The sequence below is a fragment of the Camellia sinensis genome, chromosome 12, assembly GCF_055761805.1.
Source record: "Camellia sinensis isolate YWXY chromosome 12, ASM5576180v1, whole genome shotgun sequence".
Classification (NCBI taxonomy): domain Eukaryota; kingdom Viridiplantae; phylum Streptophyta; class Magnoliopsida; order Ericales; family Theaceae; genus Camellia; species Camellia sinensis.
The window spans coordinates 96,847,678-96,870,653 of record NC_138972.1 but is presented as its reverse complement, the minus strand read 5'-3'; the positions used below and the strand labels follow the sequence as shown (position 1 = coordinate 96,870,653).

Sequence of the window (22,976 nt, the reverse complement as noted above, 5' to 3'; positions counted from 1 at the left end):
TGTGATTTTTGTCCATGTTTTTGTTTAATAGTTAGCATTTTTGTCTTTTGATGTTAATGTGTTTTTGTTTTTGTGATCTTGAAAATGACTTTCTTTAAACTTTTATTTGAGTCTAGAGAAAATTAAAAGCTTGTTATTATAAATATTATAAAATTCTCTGGGCTTTTATATTGTAGCTTTTATGTATTGTTATATTGAACAAATTATTTTTCGGCTATTTTTCTTGGCAACCAAATAAACTTTATGTTTTATGATTCACTTGAAATCCAGAGAAAATCTCTAGACTAGAATCCAAAGAATTTCTCTAATCTTCCCAGAAATTTCTCTAAAGAGAAATTCCTTGGGAAGTTCAAAGAAATTCTGTGGATATATGTATATTAGTTGTTGTTGTTGCTTATTTGGATGATTGATTTGTATATTGCACATCGTGATTGGAAGGCAAAAGAATTTTCTAATTTGAACCTAGAGAAATTCTCTGGAAATCTAGAGAAAATCTTTAGACTAAAATTTAGAGAATTTCTTTGGACTTGCCAAAGAATTTCTCTTGGATCAAATTTTTTCTGAATCGATGTTGAAAAATATTAGACATTCTAAAAATAATGAATGTCATTTATGTTATAAAATTTTAATATCAAGGATCTTAAAAAAATATATGAAATGTATATGCATTACTTGTTTTAAATAATATGTTAAAAAAATGGCTTGGTTCTCTCCGGTTAGGCTTTTCAATAGGCGGATATTGTTGGGCCTTCGTAAGTCCATTACAGAGACCGCATCAATAATCCGAATTATTCAATGTATAGAATTCATTAAATATTTCATCTTTGTAAAAAATCATGTTGATCAGATACTGATAGTCACTTGATCAGATCAAGTTTCTATCAAAAATTTCTTTTTAAAATTATATTTATCATTGATATAAATGTGATTTGATCAAATGACTATCAATATCCGATCAACATGATTTGTAAAATTATATTCTTATGTATTTATGATTTTTTTTAATATTATTAATATTTTTATTTTATTTTTTAAATGTACCTAATTTCGATGCATCTAAAAGTAAAATATTTGTGAAAAAATATTTTAAAAATTCAATAAATACATAAAAATACAAAAATATACTATTTTTTGTATTTAATAATTTTTTAATTTTTTTATAAATATTATACTTTTTAAATATATTTAAAAAATAAAATTTTAAAAAAAACATAAAAAAACAAAACAAAACAAATTTAGCAACCGTGGCATGCCCATATTAGCCAACATGATATCACTAATATTATATATATATATATATATATATATATTTTTTTTTCTTCAAGTGATGGGTACAAAATAATAGAACTCAATTGATAAATAACAAGGTTGGCCGAAAGGAATCAAAAGATACACACAACCTTTTATTATTATTCTTGCAACAAATCACAAGATTAAACCAACCATTATTAAACCAAAAAAAAAACAAAAAAAAACAAAAAAAAAATATTTAAACCTTCATGAACATGACTTTGAAGGGCACATCACTGAGGGCAAACCGCCTCGTTCCATTCCGATCAACATAAACCCCAACATCTCCACATGTGACTTTACACACATCACACACACTCGGACAATAAGCAATCTTATAGAAATCTTCATAAGCTTCGATCTTAAACCAATCGCTCACCGTTTCTCTCCCAGGCTTCCCTTCGATCCCACCAGTCGTCACGATGTTCTTACCAGTCGATTGATCGGTGCTACCGAGCCTCCACACATTCGATTCGACGCAGACACTGAAAGCCCTAGGTGAGAACACGATGTTGAGATCTGTGGAGACGCGAACTACGCCGTTTGGGAGGTTGATCGGAGAGAAAGTGACGGGGAGGCCGTAGTCGAGTTGCTCTTGGACGACGTCGAGGGGGCAGGTGGAGGTGGCGTTGTGGCCGGCGGAGAGAGTGAGTCCGCCGCCACCGTAGCCACCGCGGGCCGCCGGGAGGATGAAGTAGTAGAGGTCTGTGCGGAGGTTTTGGCCGGTGGTGTCGCGGACCGGAGACTGTGATGAGGCCAGAGAAGAGAGAGAAATGAGGAGAAGTGAGAGAGAGAGGAAGGAGAAGGGGGTGTTTGATTTCCTCATGTTGTAAAATTTTGAGGAGGTGAGGGAGGGTTTGGTTAGGTATCGGTTGTCATTCATGAGTCATGTTAAACGAGCATTCTTATTTATAGATGAAATTGCAAATGTGCTTGCTATCATTTTTTAAAAATATTTTTTAGAAAATTTTATTTTTTTATTTTTCATATTTTTTTTATTTTTATTAATTTTTTTTAATATTTTAAATATTTTTTTTAATTTTTAGACATACTTAACATAAATATACCTAAAAAATAAAAATAAAATTTATTTTTTTTTTAAAAAAATTCATTAAATACTAAAAATATAAAAAAAAATACGAGAATTCAATACATTATTTGAATTTTTATATATTTATTAATTTTTAAAAATATTTTTTTACAAATTTTTTATTTTTTAAATATATCTAAGTAAAGTGCATCTAAAAAAATAAAAAAAAATGTTTAAAATTTTAAAAATATTCACTAAAATCAAAAAAACACGAAAATTAAAAATTTAATTTTTAAAAAACTTAATTCAAAAACTCAAACTAAACGCACTGATTTTAATTTTGTTACTATATTTTTTTTTCTATTATACCTTTTGTATCTCATGGACAGTGGGTGTCGGCCGTTTATCCGTCTAGTTTAATTGATTTAGCTTTATTTTTTTAAGATTTAGGAAAATTGTTTTAGTCCGTAAGATCAGATTTGATTAACATTTTCAATTCGATATATTAATTGGTTGAGCTTGAGTTTTAATTGTAATATATTAAAGTATATAATTTTTTTGTTGGGATCTAAAATTTATTTTGTTGATGTTATTAAAACTCACATTTGTAGTGACATTTGATTGAATTTATTTAAGAAAAATTTTAATTTATTTATATAATCTTTTAATTTATAATAATATCAGTATATTTATTTAAGAAAAACAATGTGTAATTGAATTTCATTATAAAATATTTTAATTTTTTTTAACATGTAATCTGATGAGTAAAAATCCAATGTTAGAATTAGATAAAACTTAAAAAAATATAAAATATATTATTATGTAATGGCAACCCGACTCGCGCCCGAATGACCACCCTCATGCATGTTCATGATTATTAATATAATAATTCTCACCTTAGCTCAAAATATATATTGAATAATTATATAGTAAGAGCTATCTAAAAATAAATAAAAATGATCTATCTTTCTAATTATGGAATTTTAAATAGAGCTCCAATGACTTGACAATGAAAAAAAAAAAAAAATATATAAGATATAAACATCACATCATTACGAGACTCACACACTATTAGAGCTCTCTGAAGTCTTACAATTAGAATTCCCAAACTTTTTTATTTTTTTTAACCAAATGATGATGTTGGTTATGCATTCGATGTTTTAGTCACAATGATTGTTGTTTGACGTGATAATTAGGACTAGCTCATTAATAAATAAAATGTCACTTATAAATTATAATTATTTTATTCTTTTTTTTCTCATAACAATATAAAAGAAAGTCAAAAATTCATTTCAAATAAAACTTTTTTTGTTATACTAAAATAGTTTAAAAAATTAAAAAGTTAGACTAAAACAGTTGTTCCCAAACTAAAGTATATAGTGATTTTCACCATTTTTTGTTCCAATTCTATTGATTTCAAATTTCTATTTTTTAAACTGCCCTTAGCTGTCCAAATTAAAAGAGAATATAACGATCCCGGTTTTGACCCGTCATTTGTTGTATTTCGGACTCGAGTTTAATGTTTCCATATTGTTGTTTATCTCTTTTCTCCCTTGTATATCTTGAAATTGGCTTTTGGGTTGTTGTGATTGAGTTTGGAACAGATTGGTTGCATGTTTTTCCCAAACTTAGCTGCCCAGAATCACTACAACAAAAAGCAAATTTGGCGACTCAAAAATTGGTCGCCAAAAGTACAAATTTGGTCACCAAAAGAATCAGCAACAAGTATACAACTGGTCGCCAAAGACCTGTCACTAAAAGTATTGGCGACGAAATCAGAAACTATCACCGTATGTAGACATTTAGCGACAAGCAAAATTGGTCGCCAAAAATCATATATTTTGTCGCTATAAAATTACAGTTTGTCGCTAAAAAGTTAAAATTTGGTTAGGCTATGTAGTTTTAGCGACAAATAAATGCGTCGCCAAAAGTACTATTTAACGACAAAATTAATTTGGTCGCTAAAAATCACGTTTTTAGCGACAAGTAAGTTTTGGTTGCTAAAAGTTCTTGGAATAACCACTAACTTTTAGCAACAAAAATAATATGTTGTCGCCAAATATATTAACAGCGACCAAAATACCACCTGTCACTAAAAATTCACTACACAAATTTTGATTTCAATAATTTTCTTGTTCAAAATAATCCAAAACACCTATTTTCCTATGCCCAATATATACACAAATGTAATATAAATAATAATAAACCTGTGCAAGACATTCATAATAATTCAAAATTAGTAGCTATGAAAAATCTCAATAAACATAATTACAATTCTCTGACAATCTAAAACATGCATACAAAAGTACTTACAAACTATTAACATCAAACCCATAAACACATTACCAAATCCTATGTAAAAATATTATCAAAAACACAACCAAATATTTTGATGTTAAACATCTAACCAACAAGTCATTTACTAAAATCCTATGTTAAAATATTTGCAAAAACACAACACCAAATATTTTGATGCTAAACATTTAATCCATAAATTATTTACCAAAATCCTATGTCAAAATATTTCCAAAAACACAAAATCAAATCTTCTGATGCAGCCCAAACTATTTTTCACCATTGCTAATCTGTCACATGAAAAAATAAAAAATAATATTAGATTGACAAAAAAAAAAAAAACTTGATATGAACTTCACAATTTTGATTTTAATTTTGTAATGGGAAGTCCAATCGGGCGTTGTTTGCTCATACAAGTTTGCTCATACAAGTCTATTTAGGCATGAACAAGCTGCCCGTGCCAAGTTTTAGTGGTCATTTTGCAATTTCGGCCTCCGAACGGGCCTTGTAAGTCTTGTGTTTTACATTTTTTCTTGTAATTTTCTAACTGGAAATCCAATCGAGGTCCCGTTTGTTTCTACAAGTCTATTTAGGTTTGAACAAGCTGTCCGTGCCAAGTTTTGGTGGTTTCGGTTGTCATTTCGCAATTTTGGCTCCTGAACGAGCCTTTTAATCCTTGTGTATTACAATTTTCCTTCTAATTTTCTAACCGGAGATCCAATAGAGGTCCCGTTTGTTCCTACAACTCTATTTAGGCTTGAAAAGGCTGTCTGTGGCGAGTTTCGATGGTTTCGGTAGTCATTTTGAAATTTCGGCCCCCGAACAGGCCTTTTAAGTCTTGTGTTTTACATTTTTCCTTCTAATTTTTTAACCGGAAATCCAATCGAGGTCTCGTTTGTTCCTACAATTCTATTTAGGCTTGAACAAGCTGTCCGTGTCAAGTTTCGGTGGTCATTTCGCAATTTCAGCCTTCGAACGGGCCTTTTAAGTCTTGTGTTTTATAATTTTCCTTCTAATTTTCTAACCGGAGATCCAATTGAGGTACCGTTTGTTCCTACAAGTCTATTTAGGTTTGAACAAGCTGTCCATGCCAAGTTTCAATTATTTCGGTGGTCACTTTGCAATTTCGGCCCCCGAACGGGCCTTTTAAGTCTTTTGTTTTACAATTTTCCTTCTAATTTTCTAACCGAAGATCCAATCGAGGCCTCATTTATTCCTACAAGTCTATTTAGGCTTGAACAAGCTGTTCGTGCCAAGTTTCGGTGGTTTCGGTGCTCATTTCGCAATTTTGGCCCCCTAACGGGCCTTTAAAGTCTTGTGTTCTACAATTTTCCTTCTAATTTTTTAACCGGAGATCCAATCGAGGTCCCGTTTGTTCAACACAACCAGACATATTAAATGAAATGCTTGTAGTGATTTGAAAAGTAAATTATGACAAATATACTTACAAAAGATTATGGTTCCATATCTTTTGGTGACCCACAAGATTATGGTTCTACATCCCTTTCATGACCAAATGATGCATCACAATAGTAAGTGATAAACAAGAATTACTATTCAAGTAAAATATGCAATTTAGAGTAAAGGGTGAAAAAAAAATTATATAGTAAGTGATGAAATTGATATATAGATTACAATTGCTATATAAATTGTGGTCTTAAAATTGTTACATATTAGTTTACTTATTCTTGGAAAAGCATATTCATCTATTTTAGCTATTTGACGTATTTGTTTGTTAAGTTAGACATAAAATTGAGATTTTGAAACCAAATATAGCAGCCATCCCTAATCATCGCATTTGGTCTTCTAGTGTTTACATGCCAAATAGTTCTTTGAGTCATCTAAGTGTTTGTCATTTCATGAATGCTCAAAACATTAGGTAAACATTGAGTCTCTAGTTATCAAGTTAGTCATTTTAGTTTTGATGGTTTGACTCAACAAATGTAGCTAGTAGTTTACTTTAGCCAATATTAAAAAAGTATTACTTTTTGTATTTTAGAATTAATTGTGTTGAGTTTATTATAAAAATATTTTTAAATTAAAATGAATAAAATAATATTTAAATAGTATAGAGAAATAATAAAAAATTTGTTGAAGAATGTATTTAAAAAGATGTAAAACCAAAATAGACAAAAGTAATTTTTAAGTTCAAATGGTAATAAAATTTAACTAGTTTCATATTGATGCTCTTAGGCCTGTTTGGGACTTATATTTTGGCTAAATAGTCAATAAAAAAAATAGTTAATAAAACAAAATGTCATGTCCTATACATTAATCAACAACTTTTTCTTTTACAAATTATCTAAAACAAATGTAGCTAATAAGGTTATATAGTTTCAAGATCATAGGTGTAGAAACTAAAATGACTAACTTGATAAATAAATTAAAAATGCCCTAAAATATAATCAAAGCTTACTTGATGTAGTAATTGCCCCCAACGAATGATTGCAGCTTTTTTATCTCTTTGCATTAGCCAATAACCTATAACATTTGAATTGTAAATCAAAGTTTAAATTAAAGTCGCACTATACATGAAATTAATGGAAAGTGGACATGAAATGAATGTTATATGCCTGTACTAATGGCCTCGTTTTTAGCAGGATATGACAAGCATGGAGTATATTCAACAGTAATAAATCATGTGCAGCTTGTCAAAGATTTGAGAAATTCAAATTCAACTCAATTACCTAAACAAGCTGAGGTTAAAGATCTGAGAAATTCAAATTCAACTCAATTACCTAAAGGTGTTGAGGTCAAGGACAAACTAGAGCTTTGAAAAACAATTAAACTTGAATTAATATGCACTTTCACAGAGAGAGAGAATATTAAAAGCATAATATTAAAAAATGTTGATATTATTAACAATTTTCAAATATCAAGTAGAGAGAGACAGAGAGAGTTGTTACCAATTGCTACAGTGACAAAATAAGTTAATTCGGCTTAATACATGGAACCTAATATATCCTAGCTCACAAATTTATCAGCAAGTAAATAAATGACATTAGACCAAACTCCAAGAAAGAAGAGGAAAAGCCAGTGCATGTTCAATAGATCTCTAAAATTCAGATTGAAACTGATCATATAAATTTCAACTCAATATAAGCCAGTTAATTCAAGCCAGTTAATTCAACTCAATATAAATTTCATAGCCTTACAAAATAATGATGCAATAAACATATCATATTTCAAAGAATTCACCAACCAAAAAACACTTTTCAATAGTGAATCATTCTGTCATGTTGTGTTTATAGTCAAATAACTTCAATTTTTTTAAGCTGTACAAAATTCAAAAAAGTAAATAAATAAACAAAAGTGCCATGAAGACCCTACATGGACATTATGCATCAATCACTACAATGAATTTAACATTGCTGTCTAGGTTCCACATGTATTACATTTTGAACTAAAGAAATTAGCTTCGTCATAAAAGTGCCAAAACCACAGCATCAATAAATTTTGTGAAGGCATGTGATTATTATTTTTTAAACCGTGATGATCACCATACATAAAATCAAATTATTAATAATACAAATAATGATCAGTTAACTTAAACTTATATTTAAATACAATAATACAGATAATGACCAGTTAACCTAAATTTATATTTAAATATATCTTTGCAATCTCATTAATTTTTAGTCTTACCATCAAATAAAAATTAAGTTAGATTGCGATTTTTACCAAGATTTTAATTCAATTATGACTCTTCTAAGTTGAAATTCTAACTTTGCCACTGCTCACTACTCATGTTTATTTTCAATACAGTATTGAACCATGAAGTGGCACATTAATGTGGTATAAAAAAGTGACAAGTGTAGCATTCATTACTCACAAAATAAAACTCAGATATCTATGTTTGATTTTGTGAAAATTTTCTGTGCTCCTAAACTTTTTGGAGCAAAAATGGTATGCCCTCATAAAAAGTAAATAAATTTGCATTAAAAAAAAAACATTTTAGAAATCACTACAATTATTCAGTTCTATCTTCCACATTTCTTATTGGTTGCACTTTTGGATTCTTCAATGCTTAGCCACTTACTAACATCATACTGTCAGTTCAACAACTATACTGATATATATTTAGTTCAAAAAAAATAAAAACAGAAGGATAAGCTTTTACACAGACTACACTCATTCTAACAGCAATTTCAGGTTAAATGGTGGGAAAAGGAAACTCAACTCCGACTAGAATAAAATAGAATACATAACTTATCTCCAAATTCTATCCTCCTACACATTCAGATTCAGAGCCTGAAACTACTATACCCTCCTAAACCAAATGATCCATACCCACCATAGGGTTGTGTCGACAAGGAAGATGATGGGTACGCAGTAGTATTGCCCAACTGAAATCAGTCCCAAAATCAAAATGAATCCAAATCAGTCCCAAAATCAAAATGAACAACGAAGTGTTGTCTATGAGCCTTTGAAATGAACAAAAACAACAAACAAACAACGAAGTGTTGTCCTGTGTTCCAAAATCAGTCCCAAAATCAAAATATCAGCCCAAAAATCAGTTGCAAAATTATAATATCAGTCCCCAAAAAAATACAAAATCAGAATGTCAGTCCCAAAATCCAAAAATTAGTTCCAAAATCAGTCCGAAATTCAGAATATACCAATCCCGAAAATCAGTTCCAAAATCAGTCCAAAAATTAGAATATATCAGTCCCGAAAATCACAATATCAGTCCGAAAAATCACAATATCAGTCCGAAAAATTAGATTGATGACAAAGAAGAAAAAGAGGAAGATGAGAGAGTGTGAGAGAGTGAGGGAAAAATCAGTCCCAATATCAATGTTGTGTTATGTTCTGCAATGCCGAACAAGAGAATGAAATTGATGATAAAGAAGAAAGAGAGAAAGATGAGACAGTGTGAGAGAGTGAGAGTGAGAGGGAGACTGAGAGGGAGAAGGAGAGGGAGAGGGAAAGAGAGACGAAGAAGAGGGAGAGAAGACATAACTCTTTGTCTTCTGTTGTGCCGCTTCAGGTTGTGGAATGAGATGAATATTATTAGGTCAATCTTGTTCATTCACCTAAAGGCCATTAAAAAAAAAGAAAAAATAGACAGACTCAAAACGACGTCGTTTTGACAAGATATTTATTGGCGACGAAAATCATTATGTTGCCATAAATATCATTCACCTTTCAGTGACTATTTTAATTTTGTCGCCAAAAAGTCACAATTGGCGACAAACAGTTTTGTCGCCATATATTAATTTGGTCGCCAAAACTTTTTTAGCGCTCCCGCGCAAAGAATTAAATTGGCGCCAACCATTTTCGGCGACCAATTGAGATATTTATTGCTAATAGTGTATTTTTTGGCGACCAACACATATATTGTCGCCAAAAACATACAATTGGTAACTAAATTCAATTTGGTTGCTAAAAAACATCGCCAAAAATGCTTTTTGTTGTAGTGAATTTTGGTCCTCCGCTCGAGCAGGACTTCTTGCGCTCTAGCGGGAGTTGCAAACTCTCAGTTCTTGACGTGTCTGCAAAAGTATTGGAGGAGTGTTTTTTACGCTCGAGTGGGTGGATGCTCGAGCGGCTTTCTTTGCGCTCGAGCGGGTTGTCTGTGTCGACGTAACTTCTAGATGTGTGTATTCTACGCTCGAGCGGGCCCTTCTTGCTCTCGAACGGAACAAAATGCTGTGTCTGACGCTCGAGCGTCAAACTCTCCGCTCGAGCAGACTGCGCAGCGTATATCAAATCACGAAAAACACTTTTACATCACTTTTTCAGATCTGTTCTTCTTAAAACCCTAAAGTGAGACCCTCTCTAAAATACCTTCTCTCTCTATATTTTCACCTAGATCTAGTGATATATCTACCCTTGTGCCTTCATTAAAAAAGTAGAGCTCCTCAAGATCATCATTTTGAACCAATTGAAGTTAGTTTTCGGCATCTTTAAGGCTTCTCCCTTGCTTAGCTCGTCTTTTCTCTTTAAGGTAGGGATATTCTACACATTGTTATGATCTTTAACCTAGTTATTCGTCGTTATGTGTTAATGGTGAACTTTGGGAGGATTTTGAACACAAACCTAGGGTTTGGGTGAGATATAAAAGAGAGTTTGCCTATGTAGTGTTATATAATTGCCCATGGGGTTTGATTATGAGAGCTTATTGTGTTAGAAATTGTTGATTTTGGCCTTTGGGTAATATTTGGAAAGAGGGGGAAATTGCCCTAAATATGTTGAATTAATTATTTTGTATAAATAATGAAATTAGAATGAAAAATGTAAAATTGGGAGGATGTGTGAATGGATAGTGTAGTTGGATTTGTTAAATCACTCACCTATGGAAAATTAGATGAGTTATCTATTACAATGATCGTATATCTGTTTAGAAATATCTGTATTGGATTATCGGTGGAGGATAGTTATGATTATTGCAGAAACTGCATGAGGATTAGGTAAATTGAAACTGATCATTTTAATGTGTCATTGAGTATGACGGTGTGTTAAGGCATTGAATATGCGTAATTGAATGTCGTTGAATATGATGAAATCTTTAAATACATTGTATATGTATAATGCTTTGGGAGGAGAAAAATGATGTACTCTATGTTTTGGGAGGAGATAACGGATGGACTCCATTGAGAATTAAGTTGGTCGGAGTGCCCAGGGTGAAAGTCCAGAAACCTTATGAATACATGGGTGCCAATCCCGCGGACGAAATTTCTGTAAAATGGCAAGATTAAAGTGTTTGGATGATGATTGTATCAATTGAGAATCACTGAGTTGTACTCTCAGTTGAGTTATTCGGGAAAATTATAAACTTGGTCTATGAATTGAAATGAATTGGACGAGCTTGAAATGAATAGATGAAAATGGATTGAGATGTACATATAAGTATTGTGTGATCATATGAAGAATGTACATTTATCATGAGTATTGAATGTACACTTGACACCTATATCTTAGTTAAACTTCATAGCATGTGTTAGAATATTTCTACTGGGCTTTGGCTCACCTTGCTCGGGAAACCATTTTCAGGTACCGGCGACATGCCTCCTCCAAGGACGTAGCTTGAGAGGACTTAGGAGCTGGAAGTTCTATTTTGTTATTTTTGTGTTTGTATTTAAATGTTCAATTCGAGCTGAGGGCTTTATATGTGTATGAGCACGAAATAATTCTTCTCGTATGATCTTGTTGATCAAGTTTGCTCTCCTCCAAACAACGTTGCTTTGCCACCTGAAAACACAAACGTGAGCTAACCGGCGGGTGTGTGCCGGAAACCCCTCCGATGCCTAAGTCAGCAACTAGATAATAGACAATAAACTCTGTGTATTCTGGAGTAAGAATTTGGATACCTGTACAAAGGTCTGGTCATAAGCTTTTATAGATTCTGCTTGGCACAATCCTAGTAGGATTCTAACTCTCCCTATGAGAGTCCTTCTAGGAATCACACACCCTACTCACTACTAACCAAGTGAGATGGTTTTGCACAATCCTAGTAGGACTCTACTCTCCTTAACAGAGTCTTCCTGGGAGTCATACTCCTACTCACTACCAACTAAGTGAGATGGTTTACACATTCCCAGTAGGACTCTAACTCTCCTTAGCAGAGTCCTACTAGGAGTCTCATCACTGCAAGCCAAGTGAGATGGCTGAACCCTTTTACCTCGGTTATACATTCCCGACCGAACTGTCTTATCTCGGTCCCCTGCCATTCGGATCGTGTGATCAAAAGCCGATCTATCGAATGCCACCCTGCCGAACTATACTATACACAGCTTGGCCCTCGCCATTGATTTTACCTCGGTTTGCTACAGAACTTTCTTTACTTCGGCTGTCATCTTTACCTCGGCTCTGTGCTCAACTAAGTAATGGAATAGAAGCATTGACCAAGCTATACCTAGCTCGGCCGTCTGTCTTACCAAACACCTCGGCTAACCCTTGGGCCTAGTATTTAGGTAGCTCGGTCAACGCCCTTGCCCAGTTTGGTACTCAGATAAAAAAGGACCGAGCTATCCGTCGTCCATACTCCGGCCCTTATCTCGGCCCATTACGCGGCCCGGCTCCCAAAGAAGACTCTTCCTAGCTCGGCCCAATTTGTTTACAAATTACCCTCTCAATTGCCTGAGTAGGATGTGTGATTCCTAGGAGGACTCTCATAGGGAGAGTTGGAATCCTACTAGAATTGTGCCAAGCAGAATCTATAAAAGCTCATGACCAAACCTTTGTACAGGTATCCCAATTCTTACTCCAGAATACACAGAGCATATTGTCTATTGTCTAGTTTCTAACTTAGGCATCGGAGGGGTTTCCGGCACACACCTGCCAGTTAGCTCACGTTTGTGTTTTCAGGTGGCAAAGCAATGTTGTTTGAAGGAGTGCAAACTTGATCAACAGGATCATACGAGAAGAATTATTTCGTGCTCGTACAATTGGCGTCGTCTGTGGGAATTTCATAAAGAGCAAAACATCTTGATCAAGTTTTCCTCTCTAGTTGAAAGCAATGGCGCATAATGAAGACTTGCCGCAATCTGCTATTGATGGGTAAACACCGAAAAGGGATGGGAGGCGCGAAGGTTTACCTTCTATCCCACCAATGGCGGAATTAGATCCCTAGTGAAGGAATCTGCGGAGAGAAGCAAGAGAAAGAGAGGGCTCAAGTCCACACCGCTCTCAAAGCCTTGATAGACAGAGGCAGAAGATGGATCCTCAGGTTCTCGAAGATCGCGTAAGGGAGCAAGATGAAGTAATAAGAAGAATAATGGCTGATATAGAGACGATGAAGTACCAGATAAAATGCAACACACACTCTTGCCACTCAGAAGATCGTGACAGACAAGTCACACTATCACAAACTGAAAGTAGAAGCCTCAGGTCGAGCGATACACAATCAAAGACTTCCAGGACACGCTACTCTAGGCCTGAGAGAATGAAGACTGAAAGGGCTCGAAGGAGAAAAGACACTCAGGCTTGCGACCCCCGCAGAGTCTCCGCACTATAACGATTGGTTCCTAGAACACATGGGAGTGTCGAAGTTGGAATTCCAGAGCCACGCCTTGCCTATGAACCAGCATACAAAGCGTTAGCAAGGTCGCAGAGCTCACCGTTCATTCCGATAATAGAGAACGCACCATTACCCTCAGCCTTGGTGACTTGGGTTTAACGTGGTTTGAGAGGTTGCCAGAAGGTAACATAGCTTTGTGGGTGCAACTAGCGGAGACATTTGTGACCAGATTCAGAATAAACACCAAGGCAAAGTTTGGCACAAACAGCGATGTCGAACAGAACACCTTCGACAAAAGTTAGCACGGTTGACAAGAAGAACTAACCAAGTAAAAAATCTTTGCCCAACTGGGGACAAAGTGGGTTGGCAGGATTGACCAACTCTTTCTAAATAAAATCAGAGTTGGCTGGAATAACCAACTTTGAGCTCTCATTAGCTAGGATTAGGGTCTGGACTGAAGAAGTTGACTGGAAAAACCAACACTTCTCCTAAACCGAGGATAAGGATCCAGGCTGCAGGACGTTTGGCTGGAAAAGCCAAACACTTCGCTCAGAGTTGGCCGGAATAACCAACTTTGAGCTCTCTTCAGCTAGGATTAGGATTTGGGCTAAAGAGGTTGGCTGGAAAACCAACACTTCTCCTAAGCCGAGGATTAGGATCCAGGCTGCAGGACGTTTGGCTGGAAAAACCAAACACTTCGCTCAGAGTTGGCCAGAATAACCAACTTTGAGCTCTCTTCAGCTAAGATTAGGATCTGGGTTGAAGAGGTTAGCTGGAAAAACCAACACTTCTCCTAAGCCGAGGATAAGGATCCAGGCTGCAGGATGTTTGGTTGGAAAAACCAAACACTTCGCTCAGAGTTGGCCGGAATAACCAACTTATCTATATATATTTAAGGATTTTAAATAAATTAATAAACTTTTAACCTGTAATTTTAAAAAAAGTTGTTTTTATTTTTTTGACAAGTAAGCTAAAAATAATTTAAAATTGAACCAAACACCATTTAGTCATTTTTTTAAAAAATTTAAATAAACTAAAGAAGTTATTTTATAAGTGTTATCAAATGGGATTATCATGACATTATGTATCAAATTTTAAATAAAAAATAAAAAATCTCAAAACTTTTGAAAAAATAATTTCCATACATGATCCTGTTTGGTATGGCTTATTTTCAGTTTATTTCAACTTTTAGCTTAAGTTAAGCTATTTTGATGTGTTTGGTTCAACTTAACAATACAGATTATAGCTTTTTGTAAGTCAAAAATCAACTTATTCTTTGAGTGGGAAAGAGAAGTTTAATTTATAAGTCAAAAATCAGCTTAAGCGCGCAGTTGAGATGTGAGGAGTAAAATGACTAAAATGCCCATCACAATTTCAAATTATTACAACTGTGCCACGCATATAAACCAAAACACACTCATTTTTGTCCCTCACATGAGCCAAAGAGGTGATTTCCGATGAATGGAGGCGATTTTGGACGAAGGGGATTTCCGGCGACGGGTTCTGGTTCTCTCTCTCTCTCTCTCACGAACCAGAAGGGCAAATCCCTAGCTCGCCATCGATGAATCAGAGCTCGTCATCAACGGTAGGATGATCGAACAGTGACGAACCAGAGTTCACAATCGACAACCCTAACCATACCTATCGCGATCGCAACAGATCTCTCTCTCCGGCGTCGCGATTTGAAACCTTAGCGCCTCGTCCGTCGTCGCGATCGATCACAGTAAATCCCTTCTATGCCGTCACGATCTCAAACCCCCGTCGCCACTGTGCCTACTGTTGGGGCTACCGGAGAAGAAGGGTTGTCAGTATTTTTTTAATAATAATAATAATAATAATAATAATAAATTTCATATTAATTAATACTAAATTAAGCCATTACATTTTGTAATAATAGCATATTTTGTATATTTTGTAATACTAAATTGGTATATTTTGTAACATATTTTATATTAATTAATTAATACTAAATAGGTATATTTTGTAACAATTTTGTAATAATAAATTAAAAGAAACAATTTTGAAACTAATTAAGCCATTACATTTTTAGTATTATTAAAAACAAGGAAATGTGTCAATTTTGAAGAAAAGAAAATTATTATGAAAAAAAATTAGCCATTAATAATAAAAGAAAAAAAAAGTATCAATTTTTAATTGAAAAAAATTTTTGCATTTTTATATCATTGAGACTAATTAAGAAAAGAAAAAAAAAGAAAGAAAAAATATATATATTAATATTAATATTAATATTAATTGATACTAATTATTAATATTAATTAAGAAAAGAAAGAAACAAGGAGAAAAAAAAAGAAGAGAAAATGTATCAATTCAGAAAAGAAAAAATAAATAAAAGAAACAAGGAAAATTTTTTTATTAATATTAATTGATACTAATTAATAATTTTAGTATTAATTGAGACTAATTAAGCCATTATATTTTTATCAAATATATCAATTTTTATATAAATTGATACTAATTAATACTAATTATGTTAATTGGAAAAAAAATGACAAAATTATCATTTTTATATCATATAAGGGCAAAAAAGATAATTATACAAAAAAAAAACTATTTTACAGCTTATCTACCAAATACTACTCTGCTGCTTAAATTCATAATCCCACAGCTGCACCAAATAGCTTAAATCCATAATCTCACAGCTGCACCAAATAGATTAACAACTTGTGTTCACAGCTATAAGCTATATAATCTGTTAAAATATAATATATAATCACTTTCTTACAGTTTTACTAAATGAGCCAATGATATCATAACTCAATATGTACATAGTTTTTTTTGGCTCACAAAAATAATAGTAACGTTTTGAACTCATTAATTAAAAATATTATCAAAAAAAGTCAAAAGAAAAATAAAAATTACTTAAAAAACCAACCCCAAACTCGTGTGGTCAAAATATGGAGAGCTTTTATTTTCATATATTTCACTCCGTTCACACAATTTTCAATTAGATGTCAAAATCCAAACAAAATAATATGATTTCAGAAATTAATAGTCGAACATAAAAATATGTGTGAACTGAGTTAAAGTCATACGTAGAAATGGCAGCTCTGGAAGGTTGAATTACTAAAATAACTGTCTTTTGATAAGTAATAATTTGGGAATTTTTTTTTAAAATAAAAAACATAAAATGTTCTTATAAATTATTTGATAAAATTTGAAAAACACTTCTAAAAATATATCATTACAAAAATAATTTTTTTAATAAATAGTATGAAAATTTTAAAATTGTGGATTGACACTTGGTTCGGAAACTTTCACTTTTAGTTAAAAAAGTCATTATAAATTGTCATATCACTTTCTTTATTTTTTTGTATATCTTTTCTTAAAAAGCAAAAAAAAATTATTAAAATAGTTTCTAGAATGGCCAGCACCTAATACTTTCATGATCCCTACACTTGCTTAATTCAACATAGCTTAAAGTGGCAATTCAGAATAAATAATAAAAAATTTCCACTAGCAATACCCATAAATGTAATTTAAATATATATATTTATATATATCTATTTTAAAAGTCTTCCAGATGCATGAAAAGTCTTAAAAACTATTCCAAATGCTTGAAAACCAACTAAAAGAGAGTCCGATCCACCACATGCAACAGTAGTTGTCGAACGTTGACGAAAGAAGTTCAAAAAACAAAACAATTAATAAAACAATGTCTTCCTCTTCAAATAAACAAGTATAAATTACATTGACCTTTCTTTAAATTTGAAAAAATTATGATAAATTTTACAGTTTTGACATAAATACATCAGGTTATTTTGATATTTTAATTCATATAACATGTTATATGCATAAAAAAAAAAAATAATATTATCATATCTTTTATATGAAAATATATATTTTACGTTGTTTATTTTGTATTTTTGTACAATTTGCATTACTTTCGATTCATTTAACATTACTAAAGGAGGGGTTAGAGTAATTGTGTTAAAATTATAGGATTTATCGTATTTTTTTCAAAATCTTAAGAGAATTAAGTGTAACCCAATAAATAAAAATAAAATAAAAAATTAAAACAAAATAGAGGTATGATACGTACCGTACGTAATCTTCATTGCATATATGTTAAATAATTATGGAGATCTAAATTTGGAGAATAGTCTCAAGAAATAGTGAAAAATATAATTATTAACTATTAATCTATCTGTGAAATTTGAATCCATAAACGTGTTGACTAGAATATAATTTTTTATTATATAAAAACTGATAATATATGTTTGATCTTATCTCTCCATCAACATGTTGACTAGAATATAGTATTCAATTCAAGTGCAATCTTCAGCACGAGATTTGAAACAATAAAACGATAAGTAGCTTTGACATCTCGTCTATTTAATTTTGGTTTTTGTTGTCTTTTTTTGACTTTACAACGAAAATTTTGTTGATTTACGGTAGGCACGCATTCATATTGGTTACTTCTGGTGCACTTATTTGACGTCACTTATTCGTATTGGTTACGTCTGGTGCACTTATTTGACGTCACTACTTATTATTATTATTTATTTAAAATTATATGTTACATATATAGTTATTATAAGGTACAAATAAATTAAATAAGTTAAAATTTATTATTTAAAAATTGAAAGTTGGATCAAATTTAGCTCAACAACTATACGTTTCATATGTATACTTTTTTAAGGGAGAGACTTCTCTTCTATTTAAATCTGATTGGAGAGAGTTATTGAGCCTTCGTAGACTCATCACGTAGTTTGTATTAATAATTTGAACCGTTTAATATGTAGAATTCGTTGAATACTTTATTGTTGTTAAAAATCACGTTGATTCGATATACATAGTCATTTGACCAAATCTCATTTATATCAATAGTAAATATAATTTTTTTAAAAAATTATTGACAAAAATATGATCTGATCAAATGACTATCGATATTCGATTAACGTAATTTTTTATAAGAACGAAATACTTCACAAATTCTATATGAAATGATCCAGATGGTTGAAATAACATCCATAATGGACCCCCGAAGGTCGAACAACATCCTCTTATTAAGGCCAAGTTTGCGAAGGCTAAATAAGTGCACTTTTTGACTTTTTATGAAATATGGGTTGGATTTGGGTTAGATTTGAAGTGATGTGTTAGAGAGGTGATGTGACTTAAATGAGATGATGTGACTTAAATAGAATAGTGACTTTTTGACTTTTTGAATTTTTTGGAAGATGTCAAATTTGACCTAAAAAACCTAACCGGAGAGAGCCCATTTTTTTAACATACTATTTAAAACAATTAATGCGCAGCAACATTAATGCTACACTTTTCATGTTTTTTTAAACATATTGTTTTAAACAGCTAATGCACATGCAACAATAGTGTCATTTTTTTTTTTGGTTTAGTATTACTTATAAGTTAATTTTTATAAATATAATTTTTTGGACTATTAATTTTAATGAATTAAAATAAGTTGTAAATGTTTTAGGTGGCTTTTATAATCGTTGAACCTACTTAATTCTTATAGCATTCGTTTGGAATGTGAATTGATTTTTTGGCTATTTTAATCTGAGTTTAAAAAGCCTCTTTTAAGATTTTTTCGATTTTTTTAATTTTTATGAGAGAAAAAATGAAATAATTATGATTTGGATGTGATATTTTGTTTTATTGACTTTTTTATTTTGTCTTTTTACGGCTAAAATAACCAAAAAAAATCCATGCCAAATATAGCCATAATTTTTTAATATGTAAATATTCAAAATATCTTTAAAAATTGCAATTAAGACAAAGGAACTACTTTTGCCCATACATATTTAAGAACAACAAATTAAACCTTATTAAGAAAATCTCAAATATTTTGGCCAAATAAGCAAAACGTCATATAAGTTAAAGGGTAAATTATACTAATAATCCATATAGTTTGGGATTTGTGTTATTTTGATCCTTAACTTTTCAATTGTAACACATTTGATCTTGAATTTTGAATCTTGTTCCAAATAAGGACAATTGTAGATACTATTGGATTTTTCAAGGGCAAAATCGTCAATTTGATAAAATATAAATTAATTTGACAAAAATAAATGTCAAAAATTATTTTTAAATTTTTAAAAATTATTTCTAGCTACTAAAGATAAAATTATATAAAATTAATAAATATTTTAGACATTTATTTATTTTTTTACCAAATTAATTTTTATTATGTATTTGGATGATGATCATGTAAAATTAATTTTTAATAATTAATCACGTAATTTTTATTAATTTTTATCAATTTTACATAATTTTATTTTTGGTGGGTAGAAACAATTTTTAAAAAAATTTAAAATATTTTTTTGACATTTATTTTTGTCAAATTAGTTTATATTTTATCAAATTGACGATTTTACCCTTGAAATAAAGCAATGGTATGTTTAATTGTCTTTATTTAGAACAAGATTCAAAATTTAGGGTCAAATGTGTTACAATTGAAAAATTATGGACTAAAGTGACACAAGTCTCAAACTATAAAGACTATTAGTGTAATTTTCCCTAAGTTAAAATTTAAAATTGCAATTAAACATCATTAGTTAATGCTTTTAAAAATAAATAAATTGATTTATAAATAAAAAAAAATATTCATAAATCCTATTTGGGGAAAAGTTATTCCATTTAGGTTTACAAGTTTTTTTTTCAAACCAATTAGTCATTTTTATTTTGGGTATGTCGTATTTTCTTAATTTGGAGTTTGAAAGTTTACTTGTTTACCTTTGTGTGATTTTGTTTGAATTTTTTCTTAATGTTGGGTGTGCGTGAGTAAAGTTGGCTTTTACATTTCTTTTTTTTTTTTGTGGGAATTTAGTGAAATGATTTGTTAGTGGATGATGTTATCACGTTTGTGATGTTATTGGTGCAGTGTTCGTTCCTTTTTGTGGTGTTCATCCCTATTGTAACATTAACATTATAACATTGACATTAATTAACATCTAAACATAACACTAATGTAACACATAAAAAAAAACACTTTATTATAGTTTTTTTAAACATAACACTCCAATATATCACTCCAAAAAAACTCCTTAGTGTAACACTCTAAAATAACACACAAAAAAAATCTTATTGCAACACTGTAATGTAATATACAAAAAAACTTCTTAGTGTATTTTTTCCAAACGTAACACTCTAATATAATATACAAAAAAACTCCTTAATGTAACACACTCAAAAATTCCTTAGTGTAACACTTTAATGTAACATACAAAAAAATTTCTTGATGTACTTTTTTCAAATATAACACTCTAAAAAAGAAAAATGATTGGTGGCCCTAAAAAAGTTGCCCCTAATATCCCTAATTTCCTTTTTTGGAAACTGTTTTTTTTTTTCTTTCTTTTTCCTTTTTTGAAAAAGTACACCAAAAAAATCCTTAGTGTAACACTCTAATGTAACATACAAAAACTTCTTAGTGTAACATTCTAATGTAACACACACACAAAATTCTTAGTGTACTTTTTTTAAACGTAACGCTTCAATATAACACCCCAAAAAAAATCTTTAATGTAACACTTTAATGTAAAATTTTTTGGTGTACTTTTTCCAGACGTAACGATGCGATGTAACAAAAAAAAAAAAAAACTTATTCATATACTTTTCGTAAACATGACACTCCAATATAACATTAAAAAAAAAAAGAATGTGGGATTATTCAAATCATTCCAAAAGGAGTACAAATGTTCCTTATTAAGTTTTGAACAAATGTATAATTTCAAACTGTGAGTGTCACGTTTGAAAAAAAAAATACACTAAAAAGTTTTTTTTAATATTTTTTTGTGTTACATTGAAGTATGTTACATTAGAGTGCTACGTTTGGAATTACACTGATTGAAATGTTATGTTTGAGAAAAGTACACTGAGAATATTATTATTTTATTTATTTATTTTTATATTGGAGCGTTACGTTTGAGAAAAATATATAAAATAATTTTTTTTGAGTGTTACGTTGTTACGTTTGTAAAATGTACACCAATGAGTTTTTTAGTGTGTTACATTGAAGTGTTACGTTATTGGAGTGTTATATTAGAGTGTTAGGTTTTTGTTTGTAATATGGGATTTGTTCTAAAATGAGAAAAAATTCAAAACTTCTATAGTTCAAATTGCCCATATGTGTAATTTTACATTTTGAAAAAATCACTTTTATTTTTAAAAAATTAAACTCAAACTTATAAATGATTACACTCTTAAGTAATTTCTACTTTAACGAGGCTTTTAAATTTATAAGAAAAAAGAAAGAAGAGTAAATCGTTTATAAAATCACGTTTTAAAATTTATTAGTAATTCACCCTCATAAATACTATTTAGGTCCTGTTTGGGAACATGCTATTTTAGTAATTTTTTGATTTTTTGGCTAAAATATGGGGTAAAAAAAATTAGTATGTTTGGGATGACTTTTTAAATTTTTACGAAAAGATGTGTAAAAAATAGAGAGAAAATGAAATCTTTGACTTTTTTATACAAGTTATTGATTTTTTAATTTTTTTAATAATTTTTTGACTTTTATGTTAAAATAGTCACTTACCAAACGAGGCCTAAATGGACTATTAGTGGGTTTCATTTGACAACTCCTAATAAAGTAATTTTTTGGCTAAAAAAAAATGCAAAAAGAAGCTTTGAGTCATTCTCATTTCTTGTTAAAAAGACGACCTTAGTCGGTGTTTGGGTGCTGAGGAAAAAAAGTCAGCGTTTACACCCCAAAAAAAGCATTAAATTTTTTGTTATAGTTAAAAAAAAAAGAGTTAAACATGACATTAATTTTTTTAACTTTTAAAAAAATATAAAAACTCAAGAAATCACTGAATTCATGTTTATTTGGTTTTATAGGAGGGAGAAAATTAAAAGTACGTTGAGATTAAGTGATGAAATTATTAATATAATGGTATTAAGTTAGAGATGTAAGATAAAGAGTGTTTATTTATGCAGTACCAAATTAGTAATACTATAATATATAAAATTAATATTTGTTAATAATATAATTATTTTTTTGATCTAAAAAATATAAATTTTACTTAAAAATCATTTAAAAATTCATAATCCCCTCACTCAATTTCGAATCTCAACCTCTCCCTGGGATTGGTAGTCTTACCAATGGGGTGATTACTAGTCCAAGGAAATAATTAATTCCTTCACTCATTTCTCTAATCAAACACTCTTTAAATGGATTTCACGAACTATTAATTTAATTTTTATTTCTAAAGAGCCAAATAAATATGGTCTAAAAGTTAACCTCAAACCACAAATTTTTTTTAAAATAGTTCTTACTATACAATTATTCAATATATATTTTGAGGTAAGGTGAGAATTATTATATTAATAATCATGAACACATGCATGGTGGTCATTTGGGCTCGAGTCGGGTTGCCATTATATAATAAGATATTATATATTTTTTAAAATTCAGTCTGA

At 30.7% G+C, this 22,976-nt stretch overlaps 1 pseudogene across 1 annotated transcript; it reads right to left on the bottom strand.

Moving 5' to 3' along the window:
* Positions 1-1,379: 1,379 nt before the first annotated feature.
* LOC145804059 (kunitz trypsin inhibitor 5 pseudogene) lies at positions 1,380-2,214 on the bottom strand (annotated as a pseudogene). Its single transcript, XR_014345627.1, has one exon. The product of XR_014345627.1 is annotated as a kunitz trypsin inhibitor 5 pseudogene (transcript).
* Between the last annotated feature and the right edge of the window lie 20,762 nt (positions 2,215-22,976).